Genomic DNA, 18,765 nt, shown 5'->3' with positions numbered 1-18,765 from the left:
AAGGCTAACTCTCATGCCAACTTCTGTCTTTTATGTGCATATTCATAAAATGCATGCTGCAGTTCAGTGGTTGACTTTTCAGTAAAGCTAGTTCAGATTTTTGCTGAAAAGGTTTGTCACACCCGTCCCTTCCTGTGTTTGTTGTCTCATGCCAGCACCAGTATTTGTGTCTGTAGAACACACACTTCCCCAAATTGAGGGTGCAGGCAACAGAGAACTGAGCCAAGTGAAAGCTACATCTCTGCAGAGCCGTATCTCATAATCCAGTATCTAAATTTCTTCACTGGTACCAGCCTTTTCATGAGTGCACTAAGTGAAAAAAAAACCAACTTTTGTTTAGGTGAGTCCAGTCCAGAGTTACTGGGTAAGTCCTCTGGGCAGTGAAGACCATATCTGACATGTATTGATGCTGTGCACAGATGGGGTGCCCAAAAGAAGCCAAAAGCAGTGGTGAATTCCCCCAGTTCTCAGCTATTGCTTGGGCTTTGTTCTTCCAGTGTGTGTTGGTGTAAGGGATATCCTGGGCTGAGCACAGGCATGGCAGTACTGTAGGCGTGCCAAGTTGTGCTCTGCTGATGCTCAGCTCAGATTTGCTGTGGGCTCCTGAGAGAAGGAGCAGGAGGAGAGAAGGGAAAAAAAGCCCATGAGCAGAAGCTGCAGGGGCTCACAAGAAAAGACCCTCCGCAAAGTTCTGTGTCCCAGATCTGATGCCTGACTCACAAAGCTTCACAAAACCCCTTGATACTCCTCCCTGCTGAGCTGAGCTGTCTTCCCTGCTTACCTTTGATCATAAGTACTGCATTAACTTTATATTGCAGTTTTCTGGGTTTGTGTCTTGCTCATACAAGAATCTATAAGATGTGGGCTAGACTCACATGTGCTCTCACATTCCTTCCAGAAGAATGTAGAAAAATCAGAATGTAGCCAGAGGTCTCCATCTAGTTTGATTTTTCTCTTCTTTAGCACTATCTAGGAGTTACTACGCGTAGGGTATTGTAGGGCAAAGTTTATAACACCGCATTTAATTGCACCTTTCACACAGCTCATAAACCAGATTTCCAATAGCTGTAATTCTAAATTTCTCTCCTTGGATGCAGTGGAAAATGTGACTTGCATCCTTTTCTGTATGTTTACAGCATCATAAATAACACGCAGATCTGAAGTGTTTTAAGTACATCAATATGCCGTTTTAAACAAAGTAGTGAAAATATGTAGCATATAGTGTCTAGTTATTTTTATTTCTTTCAAGGCTAAGATTCCTCCTGCCTGCATAATTTTTAACTTTGCATGGTTCAAGACTTCTCTATGTGCTGCACCTCAAAGTAAATGGAATTCAAAGTCAAATGAAACTTGGGTGAAGAAAGCAAGTGTGCAAAAAGCCTGTGTGTTATTGCTACTTATTTTAAGTTTTAGAATTTATAGAGTTCTGATAGACTTTTTCACCAAAATTTCAATCTGTGATAGGTTTGATATCCAAAATCTCACAAAATCTTTTGACAAAACAATCCTTGAGTTGATATTTGACATGATAATAACTTTCAATGAACCAAGAAGTCTTTCTGTTGGCAGAATTTCTTGATTATAATCAGCTTCCATAACTGCAGCAGTAAGTTTATTACACATTATATGTTTATTGCACTGTAGCAATCCAACACTTTTATAAAATGAATCATTTCTAAAAGAACCTGCTTCTTATTTAGGATTATATTAGTATTATGCATTATATAAATAACTGGTAAGTATATAAACCTGGTTGTTAAATTTAGCTACTGATCTGATAAAAACATTTTAAGTAAATTTTTGTCTTTTAGAGGTTAAAATCTGGATGTGTTTTCTCTAAAGGAATGGCTGTGTTCAAGCATGGATTTCTAAGCATTTCCAACCCTCTTCATATGCAAAGAGGACTTTGGGGTTTTTTGGTCATAAGTGTCACTCATAGAAATGGAAGGCCTTGAATGTATTAAAAGATGGTGTGGTCTTTTGGTCAAAAAATGCAACTGATGTTCTTGAACGTTCTGCTTCAGTGCACCCCTCACACACCACACATGGAACCAGTAAAGGAGCACTGTTTCTTCCTTGAAATGGGCCATGCTGTTTCGTTTGAAACAACATGTGTTTCTGCTGGGTGTTCTGTGGTTCTGTCTCAACAACATTACTCAGAGCTCAAATACAGCAGGTATCAGCCAAGGAACTCTCAAGTATCAGAGGGATGAATAAATCATATTTTCAAGAAACACCCATCCCTTTCAAATAGATACACAGCTATACATCTGAGACATAACTTGCTTGAAAGAAATATTTTTATCTCACTCTTCCAAAATTCGAGTTGCCAAAGGACTTCCAGTAACAACTTAAATGAAAATCTCAGGAGAGGGATTGAGGCCGCAGTACTACTGGGGACTATAGAAACCAATCCCTTTCCTCGTGTCTGTTCCACTGGTGACCTCTAGTGCCCAAGGACAAGAACAGGTATTCAAAGTTTCTCTGGAGCACTGCTTTGGGGAGAGCGGGCAATAAAGAAGTGACCTTTTTTTTCAGTGTTTAAAATTCTGACCTGGGCTTTCAATTCACGGTATTTTAAGTGCAAAATGATAATATATAAACTTAGTGTATTAGAGGAAACAAAGTATTTATGCTAATTATAATACTAGAAAGCTTCTTATTTGTAAAAATGGACATTGTGCAAGATTATTCACATTTGGACCATCTGTTTCAGGCATTTGTCTTTTCTTCAGGCTATGAAAAGGAACTTAACCTACATCGGAAATGTTGTGCTTCAACCAGCACATACTACTGAGCAGAGGACCTTCAAGCATAAGGCCTAAATAGGTAACATTATCAACTAACTGGAATTTAGCTGAGAAAATGGGATGCCTAGGTACCCACTCAAAGACCACAATGGTTCAGATCTTGATTTTTTCATTATTATGGTATTTTTTTTAATGTAGCACACTCTGACATGAGACCAGGCTGTTTTCTATGGGAAGGCATACATTTAAGAAAATGTATCTTGGGTATTTCCTTCACAGCAATATTGTTGAATGGAGATTGAAGAGAAAAGCAGCTCTGAACTTCACTGCTCTCATGTCAGCTCTGGAAGTGATGGGCAGTTTCAAAGATCCAGGCATTCCATGTTTCTTGGGCAGAATGCTTTGGTAGATCTGACTTCCATGAAGTCCATCTCTGCCTGTGACTCAGACTTTAGGTAATGAGAACCTTTCTTTGGCTAATGTTAACTCAGTGATGTGCAAATAGCAGATAGCTCATGTTTAACAGTGTTAACAGGAGTAGATTAAACTGTGCTCTGAGAGAAGCATGCTGGAGAGAAGTGCTAGAAAATTGTGTATGAAGGAGCTAATAACTGAATGCATGCTTTAACACTTTGCAGATATATTTTTTAATAGAAACAAGATAAAGCACAGCAGTCATGCTTACAGCAAGGCTGGAATCTCAGATCTCTCCTTCCAAGACTGTCCCCTAACCAATAGCAGGAATCACAGAACCACAGAATATGCTGAGTTGGAAGGGACCATCCAGTCCAACTCCTGGCCCTGCACAGGACACCCCAAGAGTCACACCATGGGCCTGAGAGCATTGTCCAAATGCTTCTTGAACTCTGTCAGGCTTGGTGCTGTGACCACTTCCCTGGGGAGCCTGTTCCAGTGCCCAACCACCCTCTGGGGAAAGAACCTTTTTCTAATGTCCAACTTCAACTTCCCCTGAGGAATTTTGCTCTCACGTCCTGCCCACCACTCCTAAGTATTTTGCTACACTGTAATTGAGTTTTAAAAGACTCCCAGTAGTCTCCCAGTTAGTGGTAAAGAACATTGGGAATGTGAACTTGAGCCACTCTGGCATTCACACTTGCACAGCCTTAGCTGTGCCTCTACCAAGGCCTCTTCATAGTGACACTCCCCAGACTCACAGAGACAGGTTCCTTAGCACCCCCAAGCTTCCCATAGCAGAGTCTCAGATCCTTAAATTGCTTTAAGGATCACATCTGGATCCTTAAAGCAATTCAATCGTGGTGCAACAACAAAATAACAGCTCAAGCTGGCACCTCCAAGGAGGGACCCTACACAAAGGAATCCCTGGGCTTTTATATTCCTCAATATTTATCATATTGATGAAGGAATTGTATCTCTGGGTGCTCTGAAATGTAATCTCTTACAGGAGAGATGGGCAGTTGTCCTCTTCTCTGATTAAGTTGTAAAACAGAAGGATGCTGCAATGGATTCTAAATTGAAAGTCCTGGATGAATGAAGGCATTATCCTGCAGCTCTGTGCCAGGAGTCTGTGTCACAGGGAGCTCAGCATTGTAGTGCTGTTGCTGTTGCAGAACAAACCTTTGCTGTGATGTGGTGGCACACAGCTCAGCCTGCAGGCAGGCTCTGCTGGTTGCCACTCTGACCTGCCTTCCTCTCACTCATCACTGCAAGGACATCTTCTGCAGAGTTCTGATGTTTCCTCCAGAGATCAAATGCCTGAAGCCTTTGCTGTTTCAGTTGTTTATTAGGTCTGTCCTGAGAGGGCTAATGGCCTAGGGTGGAAGAATTCAGCCTTGTAGTTATTGAACATCTCCTGAGTAAAAGCATGTGTATGGATGTGTAAGAGACAGGAGAGAGTGTGGGAATGGGAAGGAGAGGAGGTGTGTACAGAAGCTGGTCTTCCCTGTAATATAAACCGTGACAAATCCTCTTACACGTAGAGAGATGTGAGTGCAATCTTAAAACCTGTGTGTTGGGTGGCAAAGCCGATTACATGACTTCATTCCTGATGTCATTTGATGGCTGTGGGCAGGGAGCACAAGCCCCCCTAGCTGCAACCTTGTAAGCTTTCTGCAGCTTATATGAGAACTGAACAGGACAGTAAATTGCAGTAGCTGACTGCATGCAAAGTACAGCAATGCTTCAGAATGGGGAGAATTTTTGTATTTTAATAAAGGCATGGGAAACAGCTGACATCTTAATTCAAACATGAGCAGAATACTCTTAAGGTAAACAATTCTACCCTGTTACCACATTGGCTGTCCAGCAGCAGGATCTGTGAGCTGTTAATGATCCAAAGGGCTGCACACTCTGCCTGAGGAATGCAAGCAGCATTGGTACTCAGTGAAAGTGTAGTGCTGGTGTTTTAAAGAAAGCCAAAGCACTGCTCTGCTGGAGGCATCACTGCTCAAGCACCTGGAGGCTCTGAGTACCTTTCTGACAACTGCAGCCTGTTCAGAGGATTCAGAGGAGGTATTTCCTGCCTTTAAGATTGTTTTTGTGGCTGAATCATCCATAGTCTGAGCCAGAAAGAGAGTAAAAAAGATAAGATGACTCATTATGAGTGTAAGTTCTACTAATTCTAGAACCTTTATATGTTTTCAGCTGGAATCTAATTTTCTTTCAAGTGCAGTTTGAGAAAAGAAAAAAACAAATTAAAAAAACCAACTTCAAATGGCATAGAAAATGGGTCAGTCAACATTTTCAACTAGCATAAAAACTGTTTCTAAGTATGTTCAAACTATATTTACTTCTATTAAAATGTATAACTATCCTCCTACTTGGCCAGAAAGTTGGAGGTATTCAGTTACAATTAGCAAGGTAAGATAAACATTTCAGATAAATTTTCCTGCTTGAAATTTTTAATCACAATTAAAATTTTTAGTTTAAATCAGGGTGTAGTTCCTGCTCTCCTCCCCTAAGGCTCAGAGCAATACAGACCCAGTATTGCACCCCAGGCTTCTGAGCACTGGGGTGAGCACACATGAGCAGAGCTCTTTCAGGGGGTCTCTGTCCTTTTTTATTCATCTGAATAATAAAGGTACCAAATAATTTGAAACAACAACTTTCAGGCCATCAGGAACTATGACTGTTAAGCTTTAACTGTTAACTAGACTGGTTAAACTTTGGTTTTATTATTCTATTCCACTGATACAATTGGAGAAAAAAAAAAAAGGTACAACCCTTCAATTGTGAATAGGTTAAATTAAAGAATCTTGCACCCATCAGAAAAATGAAATGCTTTACTCTCTAAACATTTCTACTAAACATCTGGGAAATCTTAGCTTAAAAACAGTGCAGCAGTCACAATGGAAAATCCTTGAGAGTGATGACAGCTCTGATTTCACATGTATTTATAATCCTGCACTTCGTTTATTTTCTTGGGATTTCTGAATTTGACAGAGACAGATATCTGAAAATAACTGACATGCTAGCTGTCAGCCTGTCCTTAAAATGTGTGGTCAATAGATCAAGGGAACTAAAACACAGGGGGCACAATGTTATTCTCTGTTACAAAACGTAGAGAGGATGGAGCATTTTATAGTTGTTGAGTGAAATGCTCATATGGGAAAAAATAAATAGCTGACAGTCTCTCACTTCAGCAACTTGTATGTGGTGCTGAAGGTAAACTACTACCTGCAGTCTGTGAAGGAAGGACTTTGCCACTTCAGCACAAAAATGAGAGCTGTTGCTACAGGGGGCAAACTTTTCACCTGGACTGGGGTGAAACCAGGTCTGTGAAAGGTCCTTCCTCAATACATGGGATCATTTTGTGCAGTAACTTTGAGATAATTCAAGTCAACGTGCAGCTCTATCTCCTTTGCTCCTGTAGGCATTAGGGGTAATCCATAGTTTTGGTGAGTAGGAAAAGCAGGAGAGACCTAAATGAAGCTAAAGCTGCTTGAGACAGGAGTTTTGTGTTATACGTGTCTGCAGCTCCCCGTACAAAGAGGACAGTTTGTTCAAATTAAACAACATCCCATACAGGCTGCTGTGGTAATGAGTTAACATAAAAGGCCAGCGTCTTACTTTTAATGCAAAAGGCAAAGATAATAAGATTAATTTTGAAATTCTCCAAATATGAGGTGGAAGACAGCAGTGATTGCTTGCTGTCCACAATACTGGAACTTCTTGTGTGGTGTCAGTAGTTCTGCCAAGGTAAGCAGGAGGAGGAATGAACTACTTACCTCCACTTCCTAGATCTGCTAGGCACTGCAAAAATTTCGGAGAGAGACCCTACCAGTGAGTGGCTGCAGATCAGACTAGACAAAATTTCTTCCATATGTTACAGCCACATTGCTCATTAACCACAGAGATCCATGAAATCTGCCCTGCTCAGTTATCTCAGTTGTGGGTGATGGCTTTGTGTAACGGGAGCCGTGCACAAAAGGCAGCTGGGCTGGGAAAAACCTGCCAGAGAGGGATCCTGGCAGCTCGATCCTCAGAGGGATAAGCCCTGCTTTTCCAAGGAAAATTCAGCAGGGATATTCCTGGAGCACCTCCTTGCCTAGAGAAAGAGCTGTAAGTGTGGGTGTGCATTTATATATGTATAAGGACCAAAAAACAAGTGGTAGGCTGCAGTGCATATGACTGAATCTGCAGGAGCAATGATTTTGAGTCCCCTTAGAGTAAATATCTTGTTACAAAGACCTTTTGGCTTAGGAGATGTCACTTACTCTTTCATAAGCAAATAGAATCTGTCTTGCAAGGAGATAATGAAACATAATGGAATTTTAATGTAATGATTATTATTAATCATTAATTAATCAGTCATAGTTCTCTGTTCATACCACAGCTCCTGACCAATACAACAGTGTAGACATGAAAATTTGTGTGTGTGACTGTCACGTTCCACTCCTAAAAGGAAGGGATCACCCAACGTTCCCAGATGCCAGTGGTGGAAAAGGAACAACAAATTTCAGAGGGTCTGAAAAAACTTATCAAGTATTTTTAGTCTATTTGCTGTCACTGCAGCAACCCTGAGGTGCCTCTATTTGGATATGTGAGGACAAGAATAGGACTGCAAATGAGAATATGGAGTTGAGAGAGATTGTCAAGGGATTCCAGATATTTGTAATTTCCCTGGAATTGGGCTGACAAAATCCTTCTGAATTTTGAAGTTTCAGCAAACCTGTTTATAGGTGTCTTTCTAAATTTTCTCTTCTACTTCCACTTTTTTTAATAAACACTATTTTTTGTTGTACAGTGCACCTATTGCTGTTGTGGCACTTTGTAAAATTAGAAGACTGGATTCACTCTGGCACTCTTGCTAGCAATGGCAATGACAGCAGATTTCAGAAATGCAAAATATGGCAACCAGGGCAGGGAATTCCAGAGTATTCCATTGAGAATATGGGCTCCTCATACTTGTCTCTTGCATGAATACTTTTTCTGTGTACACAGGAGATTCGTGATGATATTAATTCCTTACTCTAGTGAAAATGCTTGTAAGAAGGCAGAGAAAAAACATAATTGTTACTGGAGATAGTCTTCAAACAAAGTCTGAGATGAAAATGTCTGTTACACAAGCAGTCTTTGGGAGAAAGCCTTTGAAAGAAAAAGGATGCATAATTAAAGTGGTTTCTTATGCTGGTTAGCAATGGACTTGGAAGGCTGAAAACATTGTACCAGCATTTCTCACTGCAAAAGTCTGCTGCAGCCTGATAAATGTTCTGAATAAAAGATAAGGGTGTGCACTGAAAAAAAGCTGTTAATGACACATGGCTGCAAGCATTATGCTGTCCTGTGGAATGGAGATATTTGCCCAGATGCTTGTTATTCCTGCTTGCTTGTCACTCCTTAAAGTCCAGATGGTATCTTTTCATGGGTCCAGGGGAACACAAGTACTCCCTGTTGTACTGCTGAATATCTCAAAAGAAATCATCTCAGCAAAGAAAGAGGGTGAAATTTTGACAGCAGGATGATAGTTTGCCAAGCAAATTCCTTTTTCTTGACAAATTTATTTCTTTTAAATTCAAATTATCAGTGGTTAACTCAGCATGTTCTATAGTATATCCTCTGATGAAGTTGATGTCAACCCATTTGGAGCACTGACCATCAGTTTTGAGATGGACTTGGGAAGCAGCTATGGAAAGCATAGTATCATTTCTTTAAATGATCCTAAGTATCTAGGTATGTGAATAGTCATTACACTTTACAGCTGGCCCTGCTTTTGCTTTGAATACTTAATTTTATGGTGCACTAAATATTTGCGAACATATCATGATCTGTGATCAGTGCCAAAGAAAATGTGTGGCTTTTGTGGTCAACGGGCATTTCACTTCCATGTGTCCAGGCTTTTCCATCTGGATGCATTTTCCATACTTACCAAGAGCTTTGAGATCTACACAGTCTCTTTGCAGGTGTGAGATACAAGAATATCCTCATCAAAACTGGAGTGTTTTGGGAAATGAGCAGTTCAGAACTTGTTGTACATATGAATAGGACTTGCTGTTCACCTGTTGGTCTCGTAATTCTTGTGCTCGCTGCACACTTGGTGAAGTGGGAAAATTCTTTTCAGCAGATCCAAAACTGCTGGAGTCACAGAGCCCATTTGGCATCCCAGCCCTTACAACAGCTGTTTCAGGAGCCAGTCTGATTGAGCCAATAGGCAGCACAGCAGAATGATAAGCACAGCAGGGGCAGGCTTTTGAGGTCTGTGGCTTTTAGTGGTACTCCTTTGCTGTGGGGACAGTGACCCGGGGATTTTTCCCTTTTGGTGCTTTTGCCCTCTTGCAGGCACAAAAAGAAAAAATGAAGATGTTTAAGATACCTGTGTTCATTCTGTTGTTTACAGGTGAGTGAACATTTCTTTATAACTTTTCCTCAGCTAATGCTTCCTCTTTAATACTTGCAATTACTTTTTGAAAATATCCCTAGGTACATTCTAAATGTTAATTCATATGGCTAGATCTATAAGTACAATAATAGAAAGCGTTTTGTCTGTGTATTATTATATTGTACCACATGAATGATTACTTTAGTTATATCTCTAACAGCAAATTAAGCTTAATCAGTAAGCTAATGCTTAAAAAGCACACAATTATTTTGCCATGTAATATAGGCACTCCTAATAATAAAACGTCAAAAATAATTTAGGTTGTATTTTAAAGAAATCCTCTGCAGGTACAGAATAAGACAAGTGTCAGTGTAAAAGGTAAGACTCGTTGCAACATTAGTCATCTTAGACTCAATAATGAATAACAAAAATAAATGTTAATATCAGTTATGATCAATATTCTAACAATCAACAATAAAACTAGAGCAATGACAACACCTACAGCTCATCCCTTTTTACGTGTCTGCACTACTGGTTACAGGACCAGTGGCAGTATCTCAGTGATGCTGAAACGAAACAAAAAAATTTAATTATTTCAGACATTTTAACAATAAGCACCAGGCTTTCCCACCTGCCCCACAAAGACTTTGTAAATTTACTGAGTAGAAGTGAGAATGGCTGGGATCTTTCTCTGCAAGTGTCATGAACTTCCTAACTGCACCATTTGCACTGCTCAGGACCCCTTGTATCAGTTCTGTCTAATGAAAATATTTTTGTTTGATACTCAGAATTTGTGACTGAATGTTGTATTATAGAGACCTTACTAGACAGTAATGAACGGGTTATATGTTTCTCTGTTGGAATTTGTGACTATTAGTATCGGTTTCATAAATTTCCACCAGAACACTGTTTCCTTGTGAGAAAGAAAAAGAATAGGCTCAGTCTGGTGCAAAGACTTTCTTCTTTACACCTTGAAAGGCAGAAATAGAGGGAGAATTTAAGAAAGTGCAAAGAGGTGGAGGGGGTTGGCTGATGGACGTTCTTATCACAAGGGCACACGTGTTCTGAAACAAGGCTGGCTGAGAATTTCTGTCCCTCTTCTAAGGAGTCCATGGAAATACATACATCACCCCTCTCTGCTGAGCTGTGCCCTGCTTGGCAGAGTCCTGGGAAAGCTTCAAAGTGACAAAGCAAGTTTCTCTCCTAACCCTGGAGTAACTTCAGTGCATTGCTAACAGGTGCTGCACGTTCTCAGAGAGAGGCAGCATCTGCCCAATGGTACTGCTGGGGGCACAGGTTTGCTCTCTTGCAGAGGAGCTGTGGATGCATGTTATGTCTGGAGGGGATGCTATTCTTCTAGGAAAGACTTTGTAGATAGCAAATTCACGGGAAACCAGAATTAAATGAGAGGTTTGACGATTCTTATTTTTTTAAACTTGTGTGCCCAAGAACCTCACAGGGCAGAGCTTTGCCCCCCTGTGATGTTTCAGAGTCCATGTGGAATCTCCTGGAACTTCTGCTTCAATAGGAGAGGTTTTGTTTTTGTTTGTTTTTTATGTCATAACTGTGGCTGTGAAAAGCATCTCCTTAATGCTCCAATAACTTATAAAAGAATATAGTTTTCCTCTCTTCCTGTCACTAACAAAAAGTTCAGGAAAAGTATCTTTCACCCCTCCCCAATTCTTTTTCATTAATTTGCAGTTGAAGGGGCGAATAATGTGAAAGAAGGGATGTTAATTAAATTTGTTAATTAATGCAAGCAAATGAGTGTTATCATCTCCATCAATGTGTTTGCTTCCCATTTGTGAAGCATGAAGGGAAAGAGGAAAAGTGAGAACAAGGATGAACATACCAATAAACATCCCAGGTGGGCTGAGCTGCTATATCCTATCAACCTCCATCAAAGCAAATGAAAATGGATTTGGTAATTTTCGCAGTGCCCAAATCTAGTAAAGGCTCTGTTACTGTTCCCTTATGGATTTCAATTTTTTACTCTAGAGCAAGGAAATAATAGCTGAAAAGAATATCTGTGATTTGTTTGTTGTTTTTTTTTTAATGCTGAGTAAATGGCAGTGAGGGAGGTTTTTCTAAGCTTTTTTTGAGAAATATCTTAACAATTTCGACTGAAATGTTCACACAAAATAAAGGGAGGGAGGGAGGGAAAAATTCAAAATGTAAAACAGCAAGCAAGATTGTCCAAGTTACGAGCATTTGAATCTTATAACTGAAATTATCAAACAAATTTATTAATAAAAGGTATGGCATACTTCAGCAATAATTAATTGAAATGTTTTAATTTTAGGATATCTTTGTAATGCTCAGGACGAACAGACAACATCATATCCTTCAACTGTTACGGAACTTGGTACATCAAGTCCTACAACAGACTCACTGAGTAGTTATTATGATCATGATCCAGGTCTGTTTTTTAAGTTGTTGCTTCCTTCAAATCCAGAGTCAGCTCTCAGGTGTGCACATCTGAATCTTGGGAATATATTATTCTACTTTTGTGCTGTTGTTTTCCAGCCAAAGACTCTCCTTAGAAAAATTGTGAGCACAAACCAGTTTAACAGCAATATAAGCCTGTGATTGTTTTAAACAAGTTTCCACCTTTTTCTACAGAAGTGGAAGCTGAAGGACAAAGAATATTTCAGACATCTCAAATAGCACAGCCTAAATAATTGTCTGTCAAGGGACAGGAAATGTATCATTTAATATAAAATGTCAGGCATTTTCCATGATCAGTGGCTAGCTATTCTGTGCCAAGAAAAGAAAACTAATGAGGAAGATAACAGCAGAAAAGATCCACCAGACCTGTGGAGTGTCTCAAATTTTTCTGTGACACCTCTCTGTGCAGCACCTGCTTCTGGGTGTGTCTCAAATGCCACGCTGCTCCCTCTGGGCTTCCTGGAGTGACTGCTTTCTCAAGCCCACCTGTGCTCTTGACACCACAGCTACAGCCTGCATGACACTTCCTAGCTGCAGGTTCAGAATGCTAATGCTTTCTCAAATCCTACTTTTGTGGGGCTTTGGGTGGTGGTGGTGGTCTCCACAGCAGCTGCTGGGGTAGTGTTAGGAGCTGAAGTGCCAAGGATTTCACCTGCTCTCCCTATTTCCTCCTCCTGTGGTCTCTCTGCTTCTTATACTGAGGTAGGAAAGCCAGTTTTAGCTTCATTGCACATGGCTGTGCAGTTTTCTCAAATTTCTAATTTTTATTATTTTCCTTTTGGCAGAAATAAGTCAGCCAGGTCGAGACGGTAAGTTGACAACTTCAACATATTGTACTTTTGTTAAATATTTTTTCTTTACCTAAGTTTTGAATTTTTAACTTCTTTTACTGCAGTTGGTTATAGAATACAAAAGCTATGTATGAACTTGTCATTAGCCCGAAAAACTCTGTTTTCATATAATAGTGTTGAAGACACTCATTAATGGCAAGTCATGGTATTTCTCTGCTGATTTAAGTAATGACAGTATTCATTACACATGGCTGTGCAGTTTTCTCAAATTTCTAATTTTTATTATTTTCCTTTTGGCAGAAATAAGTCAGCCAGGTCGAGACGGTAAGTTGACAACTTCAACATATTGTACTTCTGTTAAATATTTTTTCTTTACCTAAGTTTTGAAATTTTAACTTCTTTTACTGCAGTTGGTTATAGAATACAAAAGCTATGTATGGACTTGTCATTAGCCTGAAAAACTCAGTTTTCATATAATAGTGTTGAAGACACTCCTTAATGGCAAGTCATGGTATTTCTCTGCTGATTTAAGTAATGACAGTATTCATTACACATGGCTGTGCAGTTTTCTCAAATTTCTAATTTTTATTATTTTCCTTTTGGCAGAAATAAGTCTACCAGCTCCAGAAGGTAAATTGACAACTTCAACATATTGTACTTTTGTTAAATATTTTTTCTTTACCTAAGTTTTGAATTTTTAACTTCTTTTACTGCAGTTGATTATAGAATACAAAAGCTATGTATGGACTTGTCATTAGCCTGAAAAACTCAGTTTTCATATAATAGTGTTGAAGACACTCCTTAATGGCAAGTCATGGTATTTCTCTGCTGATTTAAGTAATGACATTATTCATTACACATGGCTGTGCAGTTTTCTCAAATTTCTAATTTTTATTATTTTTCTTTTGGCAGGAAAAAGTCTGCCAACTCTAGTAGGTAAGTTGACAATTTCAACATATTGTACTTTTGCTTAAATATTTTTTCTTTACTTAAGTTTTGAATTTTTAACTTCTTTTACTGCAGTTGATTATAGAATACAAAAGCTATGTATGGACTTGTCATTAGCCTGAAAAACTCTGTTTTCATATAATGGTATTGAAGACACTCCTTAATTGCAAGTCGTGGTTTGAGTAATGACAGTATCACTCAACCAGACTAAACCAAAGTAATTTGCTTTCCTATTGCTATTACTTTGGGCCTTTTTCTTTTAATAAAATCTGTAACACAAATGTTAATTTTTGATCAGCAGTAACATGCTCACAAAAAAAAAAAAAAAATTGGAGAATAATTATTTGGAGATTAATTATAGCACATATTTGCACTGCTGAAAAAAAATACTGTAATGATCTGTGACATGATTGGCTTATTTCTGTACAAACCCAGACTTGAATGAGATTTTTGTTTGTAGGAAAAGTCAAGACCTATATTTTAGTACCACATGTAACTATTTTATGCTGCATAATTACCCACCACAAATGTAGGTATTAATTTTTTCCCTGTTGTAATGGCTTAGAGTCATGCTTACCTTTCTTTTTGTTCTTCTAGTGGCAGGAGTCAGCATTGCCCTCGTGTTGCTTTGTATTCTTATAGTTGCTATTTTTTGGTATGCATGGAAAAAATCACAGGTAAGTCCAATTTTTTTTTCTTTGGGTATTTGTCACTGTGTGTATAATATGTATATATAATAGAACACGAAATTTCAGCTCCCCACTTGTCACTCGAGTTTCTGATGTTCATTTGCACTGTAGTTGTTTCTCCACTGGGAAGGCTTTTTTGTCACCACTGGATGGCATTCTTAAAATTAGGCAGCTTATAATCAAAAATTAATTTACCTCAGCTGCCTCCCTTCCTGGATAGGACCTGCTCACATTTTTGTAGGAATGGTTTCTGGTCTGCAGGTTTTTTATCACTGAAGGTCCTTCATCAGCAATGATAATTAAGTGTTCAAGTGAATTGTACCTGTCTGAATTATTTTAGATCCTATAATTACTTATTATCATTTATGCTATAATAACTTATCTCAGACAGTTTTATCTGTATTGAGTTAATATTGATAAAAATTAAAATACTAGGTAACTTATAATAAGAATAAATGCAGTAACACTATAGAAACAGATATGCTAAAATAGTGTGTTACTGAAACAATTTAATAATAAGGAAAAACATGAGGAGAACTAGTATTATATTGACATTACTGGTTTTCCATCTGTGCAGCTCAGTGATGATGATGCATTTGTGTTTCTTTCCCAGGAAGGTTCAATTGAGCTCAATCCCATCCCCTACGGCGAGGCCGGAGTGTCCCTACGGAGCGTTTCAGTGCCTGAGAACCAGCAGGAGTGGCCTTTTGAGAGAGCAGGGCAGTGACAGCAGGGCAGCTGCTGCACCACCCCCTGGCAGGAAAGGAAAGCCCTCTCCATTGTACATAGTTGGACAGCACTCTCAAAAGTGCAAAAAAGTTACATTCTTGAAGTTGTAAATGTCCTTGTTAGGGAAAATGCCACACTTTGACTATTTTCTAATAAATTAAACCTGCACAGGAACATGACCACTGTTGAGATTAGCTGGAATGGCCACTGTTTGTGCTTGTATACCTGTGAATTTCTGATTGGAAATGGCTCCTGGAAGGTTTTAGCTTCCAAAGTCTGGCTTGGGCCACAACTAGTTTACCAGCATAAACAATGCTATTCCAGAGCCTGGGAGTTTCCTAGGCATTGTTTCATTTGCCAGTCTAGATATTGTTATCATTTACAGTTTATTTGAAATTACACAGTTGATACAGCCAGCCACTCCTGGTCAGGGATTATTCAAAGATGGCCACTGCAAACCTTTGCTTGCTCATTGTGCCACTCGGTGGAAGTAGTAGTGGAAGGGTGACAGTAACATCCAATAAAATTCAGGGTTTTGGGCTTAACTGATTCTTAAATTTAAAATCAATTTAATAATAATCAAGAGTCGTTCTTCCACTGTTTCTTGCCCTGACGGAGTGGCACTAATGTGTGCCAGGTCCCTTCAGCAGCCAGTGAGTGCTGTGGGGCTCTGGCTGAGCAGGAGCTGGGTAATGTGGGGCCCGAAGGCTGCCCTGCAGTAACTTGGTACAGGCAAGAGGAGCAGAGAGGCAAGGGGGTTGTCTGAGATGGCTCCCTCAGAATATTCCTGTGTGAGCTTTGGCAAGTGATGACCCTTGTTCCTGAGACTGAGCTCCTGGTCTGGAGGGCAAGACCAGTAGTATGTCCTTAGCATATATTTATGTCTGAAGATAAATATGTTTGAAAGCATGCAGTGTGTGAGCCCACAGCAATGAAGGTACCCTAGAGCTCTAAATTGGCAGGAAGGCACAGATTCTGTTTTTATGCAAATCATCTCAAACCAGCATTAATTTACCCAGTAATAGAGAAGAACTCTATGTCAGCTTTCAAATTCAGGTGCCAGCTGACATTTTCTACAAATAAAGGCAATTTCTTCATGAAACTCAAGAGATTTTCAGGTGACTTCTGTGAAATGAAATGCAAAGGAATATTTGAAAGCTCATCCCTTTTTCCATCAGCTCCATAGTTGACAATATCTTTTTTATTTCTGTTCATTTACTCTGAGTTTAAGAATGTGGTAATTGTATTAATTTTATATGTTGCAATATTATTTAGGATGGGAGAGTTTGCTAAATCTGCTTGTATGGTATATTTTTTTAATATGCATCTTCTGTTTTTATTTCACTTAATAGAAATTTTGTAACTGCTTAAATGCTTTTTTAGATATTAGCTTAAGAGTGCCCTGGGCAACAAACAGCATTAGTTGAATACAGAGGAAATAAGGATAACAAATATTTGTGAGGAATAATTAATATAAACGATGTTTACAGTGCTTTTTAATTGAAGTTTCCAAGCCTCTTTGTGAATAACTTTGCTTTTAAAAACACTTTCAGAGTGATTGTATTTTTTTTCTGAGCTTTTACAGAACTTGTGTGCTAGAAATTATATTTAATATTTGTTATTTGGTGTTCATGTTGGTTATTGCACTGTTGAAGAGGTTTGTGATTGGTGAAAAAATTTTCCTCTACCTTGGGTGGCCAGTGCCAGAGGAGTGGATGCTGAATACTTAGGAGACAAACTACTTGTGGGCTTGAAATTACTTTTGTCAATGAAGCCTGAGCAGCACCTGGGCTGACACAGGTGCTCAGTAATTGGGGGGATTTTGGCCCACAGCTCTGCAGTTCCCTGCACTTCCCTGCCTGCCAAGCAGGGGAGCAGCTCTTGGGAATGATGGAGCCCTGGAGGAGAGGGCAGTCCCAGCTTTCTGGGAAAGGGGGGAGATGGTATGGCAAAACTTGAGAGACACCTGTTCTGTGGCACTGATTTGGAAATGAGACAGGAAATAAATGAAAAGGGAGAGCTCTGTGAAAATCAGGAAAGCCCTGATGAGCAGAAGCTGTGGATGTGGAAGTCAGCAGCAGCACATCCTACCTGTGATTTGTTTTTCCTTACACTCAGTTGAAAGGTAAGTACATTTTAGTTTATTCGCATTTCTTTTCCGCTATAGGAAAGATGAGTAGGAATTGCCTTGATCTGAAGAAAATTAGTTTTGTATAATTTAGAGGTGAGTCTTTTTGAGTTCAAGAAGAGAAAAGCAAACTACTCAAAGTGGTGTTGGAGCTTTGCCAGCTGGGGATTATTTTTAGAAACAGATTACCCAAATTACCCTTATTACCACACAGTGTGAAGAAGGTTGCATTGAATAGTCTCTGCAGGTCCCTTCAAGCTCTGAATTTCCAGTTCCCAAGAACTACCACAGCTAGATAGCTGTGTTTGTACAGCAGCTTGTGTCATTTGTGGGTAACTTCCAAAAAGCTGTGCAGCCAGCAGCACTAGGAACAGGTACCTTAGCAAAAAAATAAGCATAGGGCAGATGTGGGTGATCTTCCTCAATTTGCATTCAAACCTTTTCAAATTTACTGCCTTTCTAAGCAGTGCAGACTTTACCAGTACTGAAAACATCAGTTACACCACTAAAGATCTCTTCTCCCTCCCTTTAAAAGAATCTTATTATGTTGTTCATTGTCCTCCTCATCTTTTTACTATGAGACCAGTGGACAGTTATCTTTCCTTTCTCCCTGTCATGCATATTACAGAACCACTAGCACAACTGGTTTGGTCTTCCAAACTAACAGTGTAACTTATTCTCCATTGATTTCATGTTTAGCACTTCAAAAATGTGAAAACACATCTGCTTTTAATAACTGGGGGTTAAAAATGGAAAGCTTACTGTACTTTCTGGGGTAATAATGGCAATTTTTACAGTTTCCACAAAATTTTTAGAAGCTGGTGTCTGCACTTATGGTGTGATACACGAGTTTGAAGCCAAAATGATGTGTCTGGCTAAAAAACATGGTCACTATTTTACATAGTCACTGGTATTAGTTTTGTACATCCCTGGATTTATACACATCAGCCATCTTGGTCTCAGCAAAAGATTTACTCTTGCTTACCCTAAGGATGAACATAAATGGAAAGGTTCACCACAAGCTGCATTAACCTCTGTCTCATAAACAGAAGAAGAAGAAACAGGAGAAAAATTTTCAGTATGATTAAAGCCAGGCTGTAAAAACTTAGACATCTTTAACCTTTAAAACCGTTCTTATGCAAAGTCATCCCTCAGGCCTTTAAAATTTTATTTGTATCCAATTGTTTTCTATTCCTCCTCTGTATATGCTAGAAACAAACCCAGCAGCAACCAGCATGTTTTCCTGCCTATACAGGTTTAACTTATAAAAGAAACCAGATAGAATATTGTAAAGGGGAAATATGATAGGGGGTGATAAAGGGTGTTATTAACAATATGTGTCTTTATTTAGACAGAGAGTAGGTGCAGCTACCGCTGCCAGGCCATTTCACACCACCTCAAACAAGAATGTCCAAGCACCTTGCAGTGAATTGTCAAAACTCTGTAGGACTGCTCTGTTCTTCAGCAGTCCTTGCCAAGGAGCAGA

The sequence above is a fragment of the Melospiza georgiana genome, chromosome 5 (assembly GCF_028018845.1).
Source record: "Melospiza georgiana isolate bMelGeo1 chromosome 5, bMelGeo1.pri, whole genome shotgun sequence".
Taxonomy (NCBI): domain Eukaryota; kingdom Metazoa; phylum Chordata; class Aves; order Passeriformes; family Passerellidae; genus Melospiza; species Melospiza georgiana.
Note: the sequence above shows the minus strand (reverse complement) of the source record.